This window comes from Triticum aestivum, chromosome 7D (genome assembly GCF_018294505.1).
Source record: "Triticum aestivum cultivar Chinese Spring chromosome 7D, IWGSC CS RefSeq v2.1, whole genome shotgun sequence".
Taxonomy (NCBI): Eukaryota; Viridiplantae; Streptophyta; class Magnoliopsida; order Poales; family Poaceae; genus Triticum; species Triticum aestivum.
The window spans coordinates 269963014-269980710 of NC_057814.1; positions in this window are offsets into that span (position 1 = coordinate 269963014).

Below are 17697 nucleotides of genomic sequence, written 5' to 3' on the forward strand. Positions count from 1 at the left end.
TTCATCGTCCAAGAGACACGCAAGCTGGAGGCGGCAGGTGCCATCCGAGAAGTTCGATATCCCGAATGGCTGGCGAACCCCGTCCTAGTGCCGAAGAAAGGCGGGAAGGAACGGATGTGCGTCGACTTCACCAACCTTAACAAAGCCTGCCCCCAATATCCGTTCCCACTCCCCCGCATCGACCAGATTGTCGACTCCACCGCCGAGTGTGACCTGCTGTGCTTCCTGGATGCGTTCTCAGGGTATCATCAGATCAAGATGGCGGTGGAAGATGTGGAGAAGACAGCCTTCCTGACACCATGTGGGGTGTACTGCTACACCTGCATGCCCTTCGGGCTGCGCAACGCGGGCGCGACCTTTCAGCGGTTGATGCACATCGCCCTGGGGCAGCAGCTCGGGAGAAACACAGAGGCCTACGTCGACGACATAGTGGTAAAGTCTCGCAAGGCGAGGACATTGATTCAAGACTTGGAGGAGACCTTCGAGAGCCTGCGCCAAGTGAACTTGAGGCTTAACCCGGAGAAGTGCGTGTTCGGCGTCCCCTCCGGCAAGCTGCTGGGATTCCTCGTATCCCACAGAGGGATCGAGGCGAACCCAGAGAAGATCAAGGCCATCGAGGACATGAGCCCACCACAGACCCTCAAAGAGATGCAGAAGCTAGCAGGGCGGGTGACCGTGTTAGGGCGTCTCATCTCCAAACTAGGAGAGCGCGCCTTACCCTTCTTCAAGCTCATGAAGAAGAAGGGCCCATTCGAGTGGACCTCGGAGGCCGACCAGGCCTTCCAAGATCTCAAGAAATACCTTACCAGCCCCCCGGTGATGGTGGCACCATGGTCTCTCGAGCCTCTGGTACTCTACCTTGCCGCCACCCCGTACTCCGCCAGCGCGATGCTGGTGGCGGTTCGGGAGGAGCGCCAAGCCGGAGCTAAAGTGGCGCAGGGTCAGGAAGGCGCAGCAAAGGCATCAGCGGTGGAAGACCAAGCTCAGCAGGGCAACATCGCAGAAGCTCCTGAGGACAGTCAGGTCTCAGGAACCCCTCCACCTCAGGATATGCCCCAATCTCCGCAGGACCCGAGCCTCGACAGTGTGCCAGCCCTCGTCGAACACCCGGTGTACTTCGTCAGCATCGTACTGCGGGACGCGAGGGCACGCTACCCCATGCCCCAGAAACTCCTGCTCGCACTCCTGGTGGCCTCACGCAAGCTGCGACACTACTTCCAGGGCCACCCCGTCAAGGTCGTCTCAACCTACCCATTGTAGAGGGTACTCAGGAGCCCTAACTCAGCCGGAAGGGTCGCTGAGTGGAACATTGAGTTGCAAGCATTCCAGTTGGAGTTCAGCACTACCAGGGTCATCAAGGGGGCCGCGCTCGCTGACTTTGTGGCAGAATGGACGGATGCCCCGACACTTGTGGAAGGAGAAGACCGGTCCACCTCCCCAGGAAGCGAGGCTCCAGACGGCAGGGTCATGTATTTCGATGGCGCCTTCATGCACCAGGGCGCGGGGGCTGGAGCAATGCTCATCTCGCCCACTCAGGACAAGCTCTACTACGCCGTGCAACTCTGCTTTCAGCACTGCAAGAAGGTCTCCAACAATATCACAGAATACGAAGGCCTCATAACTGGCCTGAAGGCTACGGCGGCTCTAGGGGTGAAGCGCCTCACCGTTAGAGGCGACTCGCAACTCCTCGTCAACTTCTTCAACAAGGTGTACGAGCCGAAGGACGAGCATATGGAGGCCTACCTCGCAGAGGTGCGCAAGATGGAGAAGCAGTTCTCGGGCCTGGAGCTACAGCACGTGCCCCGGGGCACCAACAAGGAAGCCGACGACATCGCCAGGAGAGCATCCAAGCGGCAACCGCAAGAGCCCGGTGTCTTTGAGGAGCGGCTCTTCAAGCCATCAGCTACGCCACCTCTTTCATGCACGACTCAGCCTCGGGAGGAGCTCCCACAGCCTCCCGCCACAGGAGGCCCAGCCTGTGGCCCGACATCAGGAGCTCGGCTGCTCTTGGCGCTTGAGCCCCAGGAGGAATGCAGGACTAAGGAATTCAAGGAGTACCTGACGCACGGGATGCTGCCGGAGAAGGAAGAGGACGCGGAGCACGTGGCCCGGCAAGCCACGGCATACTGTATCCAAGACGGCGAGTTATACAGGAAACGACCGAACGATGTCACGCTGCGCTGCATCTCCAGCGATCAAGGAAGGGAGTTGTTGACTGACATACACGGCGGGGACTGCGGACACCACTCGTCGTCACGGACCCTCGTCAGCAAGGTGTTCTGCAGTGGATTCTACTGGCCTACAGCACTCAACGACGCAGCCAAGCTGGTGAAGTCCTGCGAAGCTTGCCAATTCCACGCCAAGCAAATCCATCAGCCTGCTCAGGGCCTCCAAACCATCCCGCTCACATGGCTGTTCGCGGTCTGGGGGCTGGACATCTTAGGACCGTTCCCTCGGGCGCCAGGAGGCTACCGCTATCTCTACGTCGCCATCGACAAGTTCACCAAGTGGGCGGAAGTGGAAGCCGTCCGTACCATCCCAGTCGGCTCTGCTGTCAAGTTCATCAAGGGCCTCGTGAGCCGCTTCGGGGTCCCCAACTGCATCATCATAACGGTTCGCAGTTTACTAGCAACCTCTTCAAAACCTACTGTGCTAACCTTGGAACGCAGATCTGCTACGCTTCGGTGGCCCACCCCAGGAGTAATGGTTAGGCCGAATGCGCTAACGCGGAGGTCCTGAGGGGCCTCAAGACCAGGACCTTCAAGAAGAAGCTGGAGGCCTGCGGCAGGGGATGGCACGACGAGCTCCAGTCCCCGTTGTGGTCCATCCGAACCACCGCCACCAAGCCAACGGGCGAGACTCCATTCTTCCTCGTCTACGGAGCTGAAGCAGTCCTCCCTCAAAAGGTCATGCATCGCTCCGCACGGGTCCTGGCGTTCGACGAAACGCAGCAGGACGCCACGTGGGGGATCGATCTCGTGCTCGGGGAGGAACGTCGTCGCGAAGCTGCGCTGAGGGCGGCAAGGTACCAGCAAGCACTGCGGCGATACCACCGCCGCAACATCCGCTCCAGGACACTCGAGACGGGTAACCTAGTCCTGAGGCGGGTCCTCTCCAGGGAAGGGCTGCATAAGCTTTCACCAATGTGGGAGGGCCCGTTCAAGGTCATCCACATCTCCAGGCCTGGCGCCGTGCGCCTGGAGACACAAGACGGGGTACCTATCCAAAACGCCTGGAACATCCAGCACCTCCGGAAGTTCTACCCATGAAGCAAGGCCCAGAGTCTGTGAAGAAAGGCCCAAAGCCTGTGAAGAAGGCCCGGTGCCTGTGAAGAATCACCGCCCGTGACACTCTCACGTAATAATGAGTTGGGGTTGTACATGCCCCGGAGTCTCAGGAGCGCCGGCCTCAGGCCCTGGGGCTCCCGCCCACGCCTAGTGGCAGCACTTAGCTCCGTGCTGGTGAGAAGACTTGAAGACTAGATTAGGTGCCGGACGTGGATTTTCATTTGCTTTCCGTAGTTGGCTCGCTTTTCCTTAATCGAAGTTTGCTTTTGGCGTTCCTTGCTGATTTGATTCCCTCGCCTCTCACTGCATTTTTCCGGCTTGGGTTTGCTTGTGTTCTCTCTCTCGCATACCTCACGAGGGGGCTAGGCAGGTGCCCTCGCGAGCATTTTTTTCTCCTCTCTGCCTTCTCGCGAGCCACCCTCGTTCGAGCCGAAAAGCTGGCGCACCTCTCCTAGTCCGTGCCCCTCAGGTACCGCGATACAAAGCGCCAGGTCAGGGCCAGGGTGAACGGCAAATCTTTTAACGCACTTCCTAACGAGTTTTTGCAGTTCCTGAACGAATGCAGGCCACCAAGGCAATATGGACACGAGGAAATAAGCGCCTCGTGAGGAAGAGGGCGTCCTGAATATACCAGGTTAAGTTATCTTTGCGCAAAATAACGACACGGCACGGGAACAACACGCATAGTGCAATAACCGAGGAACCATAGTTCGGTACATGCCCCCTGGGCCCATACTGGTTTCATTCTTGATGCAGGAAAAAGAGTAAAACAAAAGTAGCGTTGCAGCGATCCGCGGAGGCAGGCCCCTAGCGGCACCCTGAGCCTAGCCGGATCCTTCCTTGCGCTTCACGGAGGCGCGGCAACGAGATGACCCGCTGCCGCCTTCAAAGCGGGCACGGCGGCTGGTCATAGCCGCCACTGCTGGAGCTGTCGCCGGAGGAAGAGCCGCCATAGCTGGACGAGACACGGTCGCCGCCGAGGGCAGGTTCGCCCTCATCCTCGTCGCGGCCGTCCCCAAGGCCGAGCACCTCCTCACCGTCGTTCGCCTCGGGGAAGCACCCGGCGCGGCGACCATCTTCCCCAAACACCCTCACATAGAGGGTTGATCCACCATCGTACTTGAAGTGGAGGGTGCACCGCCTGCCCAGGCCGCGCGCGCGGGCGAACGTCTGCCAGCCGCGGGCCAGGGCTATGTTGCCCGCGGTGGAAGTCTCGACCGCAACCCAAGAGGCCTTGCTGCAGCAACCATCCGCCTGCAACCAGAGTCCGCCTGGACCAGAGGCCGGCAGTTCGCCGACGAAGAAGCACGGAAGTTGGAGCCAGTTGCCGGCCGGGTTCTCCGACCAGACGACAAACTCCGACGACACCTCCGCCGTGTGGAAGGGCGGACGGGGGGAGGGGCACCATAGCACGCCTCCCCTCGTCAACTGGACCGCCATGGCTGGGACGACCCCCTCCGCGTGCCACGGCACCGCCTCGACAGTGGACCACGGTGGGGGTCGCGGCGTGCTTGCGCGGACGGCCGCGTCCGCGCCTGGGCGCTGGGGAGCCGGGTCCCTCGCGAGGGGCCTTTCCCTTCTCGGCGGCAGAGAATTTCCTTCGTGGCGCCATTGGTGGCACTGCAAGCAATGGAGCGAGGAGGAAGAAGCAAGCAAGCGAGGAAGAGATGGGCGACGGGGCTCCGCCCCCTACCCATTTATAACGGAAGAAGGCCAACCGGCGCCTCCCACGATCGTAGGTAATGATGGTTCTCCTTGCATGTCACAGGGACTTGTGAAGTCATGCAGTTGCCGAGGCAGCGTGGGGAAGCGGAGACGCCCACGTCCAATGAACCGCCATGCGTCAACCAAGGCCGCAGGCTTTTGGGGCCCGCGGCGCTCCGTACTTGACCCTTGGCATCGCCGCGAAGCCAAGCCCGAGCGCACCTTGGGCCCGCGGGCTACTGTTGGCGGTCTGGGAACGGGGGTCCCCAGACTTGCGTGCCTGCGGCCCACAGCGTGGCTAAACCACCAGGTCGTACGGCCCATCTTCATCAACAAGGCATCCAAGACCCTCGCGAGGGGCCAAGCCTCGCGAGGCAGACGACGCAAGACCTCCTCAGGAGTGGCCTAGTCAGGCAGGCTCACGAGGAGCGGAGATATCAAGGCGGGGCAAACCTCACGAGGCTCTTGTGACGTGACCATGACGATCGACGCCAGGCGGGCGCCAGGTGGGCACCAGTGCGTGCAGCGTCCTTGTTTCCTCTTTGGTGCTAAGGAAGCCAGCGCAGGCGAGGAGTACCGAGGGATGAGGCAAAGGTTGCCATATCGGTGCAACGAGACCAAGACCAGAAGGATGGCAAGACGGAGGTCATCATGGAGCCCAAGACGGCGTCACCACCAGAGCCTTTTGCAAGCGAAGACCACTTTTGTCAGGATAGCTTGTACTAGCTGTCCCTCTTCAAATTTGCCCGCCGTTGTTGGCTCCCTTCCCGCTCAATATTTGGGAAGAGGACCAGGGCCTATATAAGTAGAGCTGGCCACCACAGTAGAGGGGATCGAGTAGTTCATCCAGCTCTCACCCGCTAAGTCACCAAGCACAAGAACACCTCAACCTCAGGAGGTTGTTCTTCCCTCTGTACTATTTATCATCAGCCCAAGAGGCAATCCACCACCACCACACTGGAGTAGGGTATTACACCACATCGGTGGCCCGAACCAGTATAAATCTCGTGTCTTTCTGTGTTGTGGGTTCGTCGAGTTCGTCCGCGAGATCTTAGCGAGCTAGGGCGTAGATCGGTAGGAGGGAAAGACTTCGCTCGCACCCCAGTGTTCGAACCTTGAGGGTTTGCCGGAACCCCACATCCGACAAATGTCTTCGACTGGGCGGTCTTTGGATTAGCAGGCAAGTTCCACATCCTCAGACATGTATTATATGACGCTTCGTGAGCTTTTTTAATTGGTCACTATCTCCTTTTCAAAGAGGCCCAAATGTGTCCAACCATGTGCTACCCAAGGCGTACTGTTGTTCATCCAAAGTACAAAACTTCCTTAGCCCCGAAGACTAGCAGCGTGGGTGAGCTCGGGGGTCAGTTATTGGTAGGCTTTACTGAAGGGTCACCAATCCTGACACGGCATACGTCAGCCATTACTTATTTGAATCGTGGTTCGAGGCAAACCTCTTACTGTCATGTCATATCAAAACAGATATTGTGCCCCACATTTTGGGGGATATCATCAATAAATTGTTTCTCCCCATGTAGTTAGTGTGACACCCAAGTTTTTAATTGGATTTTTCAAAAGATTTTATTTGACTTGAGGAAGGTGATTTAAATTTTTCTTCAAAAGAACTCTCCCTTTCAAATATATTTTTATGGCAAAAGTTTATTTGGATTCACCCAAGACCTGTCTTTGGTCTTGGAGGTTCTTGCTTTTTATTTGGACTCAAGACAAAATACTTTTCACTTGGAAAAAATGCCTTTTGAAAATCTCTTTGAAATTTGCACTATGGCTTTTGGAATAATCCTTTACCACTTTCAACAATTCCCTCTTGCCATGGCCTTAGTGCAAATCCATTCCCCTAACCCTCCCCTCATCTTTGGATCATGTTTTGCATCAAATCCAGCAAGTTGAACCTCCCCTATGTTTATTTTCAATTTAAATCTTATTCAAATAAATTTCTGTCTTCTATTCTATCCATTGGTGATTTACAAAGGAACTCTACTTTCTGTTTTGATTTTTGCCCCCAAACCAACTCTCCTCCCTAGTCCTTTGAACCCTCAACCAAGATCCATGAAGATCCACTGGTCTTCAGTTCAAATTTTACAAACTACACTTACTGCAAGTTTGGACCAGATTTGTCAAATTTGGTGAAATTCATTCAAATCCTTTTCCAAAAATTCCAAGTAAAATCAGGCAGCCTCTGGGTGCATTGAGTGGTCACCTCACCAAGTTACAGCCCCAGAATTTTTTTTCTCATTGCCAAATCTTTCTGTCGAACACCTGCAGTGCATTGTCAAAATCAGGTTCAGAAAGTTCAGAGAACAGTTCAGTGGCTTACTGTCGTTTTCTTCAGAGATGGTTGTCGATCTCACCAGTGCCACTGTGTCGCCTTGCTCCTCGTCCCCTCCCCCTTGTTCCTGCACCGCACGAACGCCTGGCACCTTGCGGATGTCGGTGACGAGCAGCAGAAGGTGCGCCGCCCCGTGACCGACGCCAGCGGCGGCTTTGCGGCCGCCAGCGGGAGGCACGGCGCTGACGGCGCCACCCAGCGCCGCCCAAGCCACCGGAGCTCGCTGCGTGGCCTTCCACTCCCCCGAACACGCTGCCGCTCTCGTCGTGAACCGCAGGGCGCGGAGCGCGCTCTCTGCCGCCGTCGAGCCCGTGCGGCCATCTCACCGTGGACCGACACCATTACGCCAAGACCAACTCCGTTTAGCTGTGGAATGACACCAGTACCCTCCACTGATGCTGCCTGGCCACTCAAACCTCCTGCCAATCCACTGCATCGCCGTAATCGCTCGCCGGAGATTCTCCGTTCACGGCCACCCCGTCGATCCGCCTATAAATAGAAGCCCCGAGCTTCAACTTGAGCACACACCATCCCTGCACTCCACCTAGAGCACGCCTAGCCACTGGAAGAGCCCCGAGGAGGTCTCCTTCCTCGACTCCGGCCGCCGCGACCCGCCACGGGATCCAGCTCGATTCGCCCCCGTGTGTGCACCTCCGCCTCCCTCTCTTCCAGTAGCTTCACTATGCATCTCTCCTTCTGACCCGCGCTTCAATTCGAAGTTTGCAGCCCTCCACCGGAGTTCCCCACCATCACCCGAGCCACCGTCCGCCGGAGATAGTGTCGCCGTCGACGCGGTGCTCCCCGTTGGTCGAGTCCACCACCCACCGATGCGGAAGAACACGCTGGAGCTCTCGGTACCCTCCGATCCTCCTAACTCGCCGTGGTTCGACGCCGGCGTCCACCGCAGTCTTCGGGCGCCGGCGAGCTTTTCAAACCTGACATGTGGACCCCGCATGTCAGCCTCTGTTATATTCTCCCTCGAACCGTTTTCTGTTGGCGCCTTCGGGCAAATACGCTTTCCCTCTTGAGCTTGCGCATTTCCAATCGAACCGTTTTCTGTTTTCTCAGTTAAAACCCTGGAACTTTTCTGTTTCATTATAGATAAGTCCCTGGACAGAAACCTTTATAACTTTTTAATAAAAAGGGATTTTTGAGTGATTCTTTTTCTGACAATCTTCAAATTTTGTCTAGTTTTTTATGGGATTTATTTGAAAAATATTTGGAGAAGTTTCTGTGCACCCATTGGTTTTCACGTTAGTACCCGTTTTTCGTGATTGCCGTAGGTTCCGGAAGAGGTGACAGAGCCGCGAACTTCGCCGAGCTAGACTCCGACTTCTCCGAACCAGGCAAGCATGTTTGAACATTTGATATGATAAGTGTTTTGCATGTTTGCTTGAAAGTTTATGCGTGGCATATGAGTGTCGGTAAATACCTCGTTGCTTGTAAGGCAACTGCCCGCATGTTCCAAAGTTGCGATGATCTCTGATGAGAGATGGCCTAATCATGTGGTGACATGAAGGGCAGCAAGGTGGTACTGTTGTAGCATACCAGCCTTGCGTCATCCGACTTTCTCCGACGTTAACGTGGACGGAGTCACGGTATCGTTCTTTTCCCCGCATGTTCCAAAGTTGCGATGATCTCTGATGAGAGATGGCCTAATCAGGTGGTGACATGAAGGGCAGCAAGGTGGTACTGTTGTAGCATGCCAGCCTTGCGTCATCCGACTTTCTCCGACGTTAACGTGGACGGAGTCACGTTATCGTCCTTTCCCCCTTCCGTGCTACCACATGTTTCATTTGCCAGGATGCGGTTTAGTAAGTTGGTAACCTCTTTCCGTGTACACACCAAACAGAGAGGCCGGGATGATGGTACCTTGGCCCAGGATTAAAGCCAGTCATCCGGTCAGGGGGCATGGGTGTTTCCGGTTGGGACCGAGAGGGGGGCACCCCCTTAGAGCGAGCGTATAGAAATTTGATCCCATGCTACGCGAGGTTGTAGCCTCCCCGTCTCAAGGTTTCTCTTGAACGTTGCCGAGGGTGATCCCTGGCTTCGGAAGGTTGAATTGGGTGTGTACTGGTTAGACGTGTTTCTTCCAAAACACTGTAAACGGAACTAGTCCCCGTGACTACTGAAATCCGTTGGCTGTGGTTAAGTACAAACTCTGCAGAGTCAATTCCTTCCAAATCATCGTATCCATGATCAAGTAGTGTAATCAGTATATCCATATCTATCCGCGTGAAAAACTTGTCCCCGGTGAACAAGCTCGAGTGGTAAATTCAGTTAAATTATTATTTCTGTGGATGGACTAACTTTATATTTGTCTCGTACTTGTGATAATTTATGTTCCCGAACTATTGTATTATTGAGCTACAATATAAGCCCTTTATGTGACGTCGCTCAGACGTCCGACTGTGGCATGTTCGTCTTTTATTTTCTGTTATAAGCCCTTTATGTGATGTCGCTCAGACGTCCGACTGTGGCATTATTATTATTCTTGCAGTTTCCTCTCGACGAGTCATTCAGACACTCGTTTGGCACCAGTATTACTATTCTTGCATTTTCCGCTCGAGGAGTCATTCAGACACTCGTTTGGCACCAGTATTACTATTCTTGCATTTTTCGCTCGAGGAGTCATTCAGACACTCGTTTGGCACCAGTATTACTATTCTTGCATTTTCCGCTCGAGGAGTCATTCAGACACTCGTTTGGCACTAGTATTACTATTGTTGCATTTTCCTCTCGAGGAGTCATTCAGACCCTCGTTTGGCACCAGTATTACTATTCTGCAGTTTCCGCTCGAGGCGTCATTCAGACCCTCGCTTGGCACCCAGTATTTATTATCTCTATGTCTGAACACACTGGATAAATTGTTCATATGCTTCTTGTTTACATTTGTTGTATCTTATGTCCGAATTGTCTTGCGAGTACTTTCATAGTACTCACCTGGCTTGTTGATTTGGCCAGATGTTGACGAAGGCAATCTCTTGGATGAAGAGTTTGATAGCGCGTCCGACGCCTAGAGGAGTCCCAGTCAGTCCTGTGCGATCCCGGATTTTGGTCACTTGCATTATATACGCTTCCGCCACCCGCAATAAGTCTCCTCGAGCCTCACTCCGACGCTCGAAGAGCTGTAGTCTTCAGGAGTCATATCACTCGCTTCGCGGTGATATTTCCACCACCGTTATTATCGTGAGTTAGTAGTATGCCACCCTACCCGCCGTCTTGTTTTAGCGGCGTGCATGTAATAAATTGTTGGGCATCCTCCGCTCAACCTTGTATTATATCCAGTACTCCTAGTATTTTTCTTCTGTGACCAAGATATTGTCTACCAGTGAGAAGGAATTCTTCCTTACTGGTCCGTAAAAGGGATTGGTCTATCAATAATTATTTTATTGAAAACCCGGTCGTGACAAGCTTGGTATCAGAGCCAGGCTGACTGTAGGAAGCCACTAGGTGCAATCGCTAATCGGTTATTAGCGTTTTCGTGCTTTTTCAGCTTTTTGCAATTGTAGCTATTTTCTGTTGGTCATCATAAATTTATGACATGACTACTCAGAATTTTTGCTTACTTTTGTAGATGGCTGGCAGCAGCTGTGAGAATCGAGTGTTCACGAACGTGCCCGAGGGGTTTGTCAAGCTCCTCGTCTCCATCACCAAGCTCGCGATCGGGCCAGCAGCTCGCCCGGAGTTCACACTCTATCAGCACAAGCTCAGTGACGACGTGTCTATGCACCAAGCTGTGGTGCAATTCAAGGGAGGATGTTTTGCAGCTCGCCACTTCCGTTTTGTGGGAAGGGCCATGCCTATGGAGAGGCATGCCATGCAGATGGCTGCCCGTGAGGCGATAGCTCGCCTTCGGGACATCCTTCCTACGATGAAGACTCGTCGCTACCGCTACCTCCCATGCCATGTGCCATACACCAGTCACTATGCGTTCGCCTGCCATCGGGGAGAGCGAGATGAAGCCATCGAGATGGTTGTGGAATATCTCAAGGCTCTGGAGGAGTCTTTTGACAACCTCGTGGACGATCTTGTGGCTGCCCACATGGACTTAGTCCGGGGCGGTCCTGCCAGCAGGAAGGAGCTTCTCCACACGGCGCCACCTCTGACATTCGTCTCGTCTTCAGCCTCGTATGCACCGGCCGTTTTGGCCACTGCTCGCCGTCTGCCTACCACTGAGGAGTTCGACCGAGTCATCGCTCCTACTCCAGTCAGAGCCGCACCGCCTGCCGCACCCGCTCTACCACCAGTCGCCCCCGCACCATCACCGCAGCGCAGCGTTGCACGCCAGGAGCCAGCTAGAGAGGAGGTGGAGGTGGATTCTCCTGGACTGCTGAGTCTTGCCATCGGCAAGGGAAAGGAAATCTTCACCATCTCCGACTGAGAGCACCGAGTAGCCGCGCGTTATGTCTGCTTGTATGATGTGCTGTTTTATCTGTACGCTAGTTTGTATTGGTGTGTTTGCTGCCTTCCGGAGTAGTACGCTAGTCTAAATAACATGTCAGGATGTGTACGCGCATCCTGAGTGCTGTATCGTGTGTTTGTATTTCGCGTGTAAGATTTGTGTTAAGCAGTCTTTTCTCCGTGCGAAACCACTTATATTTTTCCTTGAAAACCTTGAGATCTTTTAAATTTGTTGCCTTTGCAAGATTTTCCTTGTGCTGCACAGTTTTTCTCATGGGTTTTGCACAATAATACCCCAGACTGGAAAAATGTCTCGCCCATGGACTCGCTCCATGCCCAATCAGCCAGAAGAGGTTTATGGGACTCAGACTAGCAACAATTTCACTCAGGGTCAGTCCAGTCAACAAGACAGCGAAGCAGCCCTATCTCAAGTATGCCGTCTCTTCGAGCAAAGCCAGCAACAGCACCAAGAGATGATGAATCATGTCATCAATATGGGAAACCACCATGAGCCCTATCAACAGCATTCCAAGATATCTGAGTTACAGAAGACTCGCCCCTCAACTTTTGCTCACACCGATAGGCCGCTGGAAGCCGATGATTGGCTTCGTGACATTGAAAGGAAGCTGATCATTGCTCAGTGTTCAGATCATGATAAGGTGCTTTATGCACCACACTACCTTACTGGAGCAGCTGCAGCATGGTGGGAAAATTTCCTACACATGCATCCCAGTGAACACAACATCACCTGGGAAGAGTTCAAGGAAGGCTTCCGTGGGGCACACATCCCCAGGAGCATCCTAAAGATCAAGAAGAGGGAGTTTGATGACCTGAAGCAGAGAGGCATGTCAGTAACAGAATACAATGGTCAGTTTACCCAGCTGTCTCGTTATGCCTACGACGAGCACATGACAGAAAATAAGAAGATGGAAAAATTCCTGGACGGCCTGGCACCAGCACTAAGATGCCAACTGATTGTACACACCTTCCCGGATTTTAAGACTCTGGTGGACAAGGCCATTACCTTAGAGAATGAGCGCCGTAGTCTGGAAGATATCCGTAAGCGAAAGAGGGACAAGACGACTCTTGCTCGCAACAACCGAAGCAAGGCTGAGGTTCCACGAACAGAAGCAAGGAGATCCACGACTACTGATCCAAGGCCCGTCGGACAGTTTCATGCCAGGGATAAGGAGTACACATACCGTCCAGGGGTCACCTGCTATGCTTGTGGTCAAGAAGGGCACTATGCTAAACAGTGCCCAAAGCCAAAGAACTCGGCACCCAAGCCAAACAATGGTGGGAACAATCCAGCCCCCAAGCGCAACAATTTCAACCCCAACAACAACCACCGGAAGGGTCACCTGAACCATGTGACCAGGGAAGAGGCGCAGAATGCCCCAGACATCGTGCTCGGTACGTTCCCTTTCAACACAGTACCTGCCACGGTTTTGTTTGATTCTGGAGCTTCCCATTCGTTCGTTTCGAAGAGTTTTGTTTTGCAGCATGGTTTTCCGATACTTCCCTTGGAAAAATCTATGATCATCAAGTCCCCTGGAAATAAGCAAATCGCTCAGGGTTACTGCCGAGGAGTGGTCATTGAGTTCGAAGGACTACAATTCCACGCGAATCTCATCGTGTTGGAGAGTAAGGGACTGGATGTCATTTTAGGGATGGACTGGTTGACCACCAACAAAGGATTCATTGACTGTTTCAATCGGACCGTGATTCTCACTCACCATCACGGCAAGACAATAAGAGTTTCCGCTCAAGAAAGGCCACGATCACAGCAACCAAAACTGAACAAAATGGACATTGCAGAACTGAGAAAGGTTCCAGTGGTATGCGAGTTTCCTGATGTGTTCCCTGAAGAACTACCAGGCATGCCACCAGACCGAGAGATAGAATTCAACATCGAACTAGCACCTGGCACCGCTCCCATCTATAAGAAGCCATATAGAATGGCACCCTCAGAATTGGTGGAGTTGAAGAAGCAGATAAAAGAATTATTGGACAAAGGATTTATTCGAGCCAGCTCTTCACCATGGGGTTCGCGAGTGTTGTTCGCCAAGAAGAAGGATGGGACACTGAGACTGTGTATAGACTATCGAGCCCTCAATATGGTCACCATCAAAAACAAATATCCGATGCCATGGATAAATGATTTATTTGACCAGCTCGCACAAGCCAAGGTATTCTCAAAGATTGATTTGAGATCGGGATATCACCAATTGAAAGTATGGACAGAAGATATCCCCAAGACAGCATTCACTTCCAGATATGGGTTATACGAGTTTACAGTGATGCCTTTTGGACTAACGAACGCCCCCGCATATTTCGTCCACCTCATGAACAAAGTGTTCATGAAATTCATGGACAAATTTGTTGTGGTAATCATTGACAATATTCTGGTTTACTCAAGGACACCAGAAGAGCATGCTGAGCACCTCAGAATTGTTTTGGGAGAATTGAGGAAACATCAGTTGTACGCCAAATTTAGCAAGTGCGAATTTTGGCTAAGACAAGTTGGTTTCTTAGGCCATATACTAAACCAAGAAGGTGTGGCCGTAGACCCAGAAAAAGTCAAGGCCATACTGGACTGGAAGCCACCCGCCAACGTTACTGATGTGCGGAGTTTCCTAGGAATGGCCGGATATTACAGAAGATTTATTGAAGGATTCTCCACTGTGGCAAAACCTATGACACAATTGCTCAAGAAGGACAAGAAATTTGTATGGACGGCAGCATGCGAGAAAAGCTTCCAAGAACTCAAGAAGAAGCTGACAACCGCACCGGTCTTAACTGTGCCAGACATACACAAGAGTTTTGAAGTGTATTGTGACGCATCCCGAAAAGGTCTCGGATGTGTACTAATGCAGGATGGCAAAGTTGTCGCATATGCCTCCAGGCAGCTGCGAAAACATGAGGAAAATTACCCAACACATGACTTGGAGCTAGCAGCAGTTATTCATGCACTCAAGGAGTGGAGGCACTTTCTGTTGGGGAAATCGCTGTGAAATATACACCGACCATAAGAGCCTCAAATATATTTTCACACAGCCAGAGCTAAATTTACGCCAACGACGCTGGTTGGAATTGGTTAAGGACTATGATGTCGGCATTCACTACCATCCAGGGAAAGCAAATGTAGTGGCAGATGCCCTTAGTCGAAACCCCAGCCCGGACAATGACGGCCCGCAAAACTTGAGGCCTGAGTTTCAACAAGAGTTCGCTAGGCTCAACATGATGTTAGTCTCTGAGGGCACCGTATCAAATCTGGAGATACAACCCACCCTGGTGGAACAAATTAAGAAGGCTCAACAGGGACATCCCAGCATCGAAGGCATAAAGAAGAAAATGAACCTTGGTAAGGCTTCAGAGTTCATCACAGGCAGTGAAGGAACTTTATGGTACGGAGACAGACATTGCGTACCTAACATTGAGGAACTCAAGCAACAAATCTTAACCGAAAGCCACACCGCTCCATACTCGATCCATCCTGGAGGAACCAAAATGTACAAGGACATTCAGGAAAGATTTTGGTGGCACGGTATGAAAAGAGATATAGCCACATTCATTGCTTGTTGCGATTCATGTCAGCGCATCAAGGCCGAGCATCAAAAGCCAGCAGGACTACTCCAGCCAAACAGGATACCGGAGTGGAAATGGGATGAAATAGGAATGGATTTCATTGTCGGACTACCCCGATCACAACATGGGAATGACGCCATATGGGTCATCACAGACCGACTAACCAAGGTTGCTCATTTCATTCCCGTGAAGACTACCTACTCCACACAAAGACTGGCCAAACTTTATCTCTCCCGTATAGTTTGCTTGCACGGAGTCCCAAAGACTATAATATCAGACCGAGGCACCCAATTCGTCTCCAAATTTTGGGATCACCTCCAACAAGCCCTGGGCACGCAACTAGCTTTTAGTACAGCATACCACCCTCAGACTGATGGACAAACGGAACGTGTAAATCAAATCCTAGAGGATATGCTAAGAGCCTGTGTGCTCACCTATGGATCCAGTTGGGAAGAGAGTTTGCCGTATGCCGAATTCGCTTACAACAACAGTTACCAAGCCAGCTTGCAAATGGCACCTTTTGAAGCATTGTACGGACGGAGGTGTCGTACCCCACTGAATTGGTCAGAAACAGGTGACAGCCGTATCTTCGGCCCAGACATGCTTAAAGAGGCCGAGGAGAAAGTTAAACAAATCAGGGACAGATTGAAGACAGCACAGAGCCGACAAAAGAGCTACTATGATCAGAAGCATCGTGAGGTCAGCTTTGAACCCGGTGATTCCGTATACCTCCGAGTATCTCCTATGAGGGGTCTGCAACGGTTCAAAATTAAGGGGAAGCTAGTCCCAAGATTTATTGGACCATTTTGTGTAAAGGCACGAAGAGGCACGGTAGCCTACCAACTAGACCTACCCAAGGAGCTGTCAGACGTCCATGACGTATTCCACGTCTCACAGTTGAGGAAATGTGTGAGTAACCCGGAGAAGCATGTACCTCATGAGAACATTGATATGCAACCAGATCTCACCTACAGAGAGAGGCCAGTAAAAATATTGGAAGAGTCTGAACGGAGGACCCGTCAGAAAACGACAAAGTTTTTCAGAGTTCAGTGGAGCAACCACACTAAGGATGAAGCTACATGGGAAAGGGAAGATTTCCTCCGGGCAGAGTATCCATATCTATTTGAGGATCAGCAGAAATCTCGAGGACGAGATTTTTCCTAAGGGGGTAGGTGTTGTGACACCCAAGTTTTTAATTGGATTTTTCAAAAGATTTTATTTGACTTGAGGGAGGTGATTTAAATTTTTCTTCAAAAGAACTCTCCCTTTCAAATATATTTTTTATGGCAAAAGTTTATTTGGATTCACCCAAGACCTGTCTTTGGTCTTGGAGGTTCTTGCTTTTTATTTGGACTCAAGACAAAATACTTTTCACTTGGAAAAAAATGCCTTTTGAAAATCTCTTTGAAATTTGCACTATGGCTTTTGGAATAATCCTTTACCACTTTCAACAATTCCCTCTTGCCATGGCCTTAGTGCAAATCCATTCCCCTAACCCTCCCCTCATCTTTGGATCATGTTTTGCATCAAATTCAGCAAGTTGAACCTCCCCTATGTTTATTTTCCATTTAAATCTTATTCAAATAAATTTCTGTCTTCTATTCTATCCATTGGTGATTTACAAAGGAACTCTACTTTCTGTTTTGATTTTTGCCCCCAAACCAACTCTCCTCCCTAGTCCTTTGAACCCTCAACCAAGATCCATGAAGATCCACTGGTCTTCAGTTCAAATTTTTCAAACTACACTTACTGCAAGTTTGGACCAGATTTGTCAAATTTGGTGAAATTCATTCAAATCCTTTTCCAAAAATTCCAAGTAAAATCAGGCAGCCTCTGGGTGCATTGAGTGGTCACCTCACCAAGTTACAGCCCCAAAATTTTTTTTCTCATTGCCAAATCTTTCTGTCGAACACCTGCAGTGCGTTGTCAAAATCAGGTTTAGAAAGTTCAGAGAACAGTTCAGTGGCTTACTGTCGTTTTCTTCAGAGATGGTTGTCGATCTCACCAGTGCCACTGTGTCGCCTTGCTCCTTGTCCCCTCCCCCTTGTTCCTGCACCGCACGAACGCCTGGCACCTTGCGCACGTCGGCGACGAGCAGCAGAAGGTGCGCCGCCCCGTGACCGACGCCAGCAGCGGCTTTGCGGCCGCCAGCGGGAGGCACGGCGCTGACGGCGCCACCCAGCGCCGCCCAAGCCACCGGAGCTCGCCGCGTGGCCTTCCACTCCCCCGAACACGCTGTCGCTCTCGTCGTGAACCGCAGGGCGCGGAGCGTGCTCTCTGCCGCCGTCGAGCCCGTGCGGCCATCTCACCGTGGACCGACACCATTACGCCAAGACCAACTACGTTTAGCTGTGGAATGACACCAGT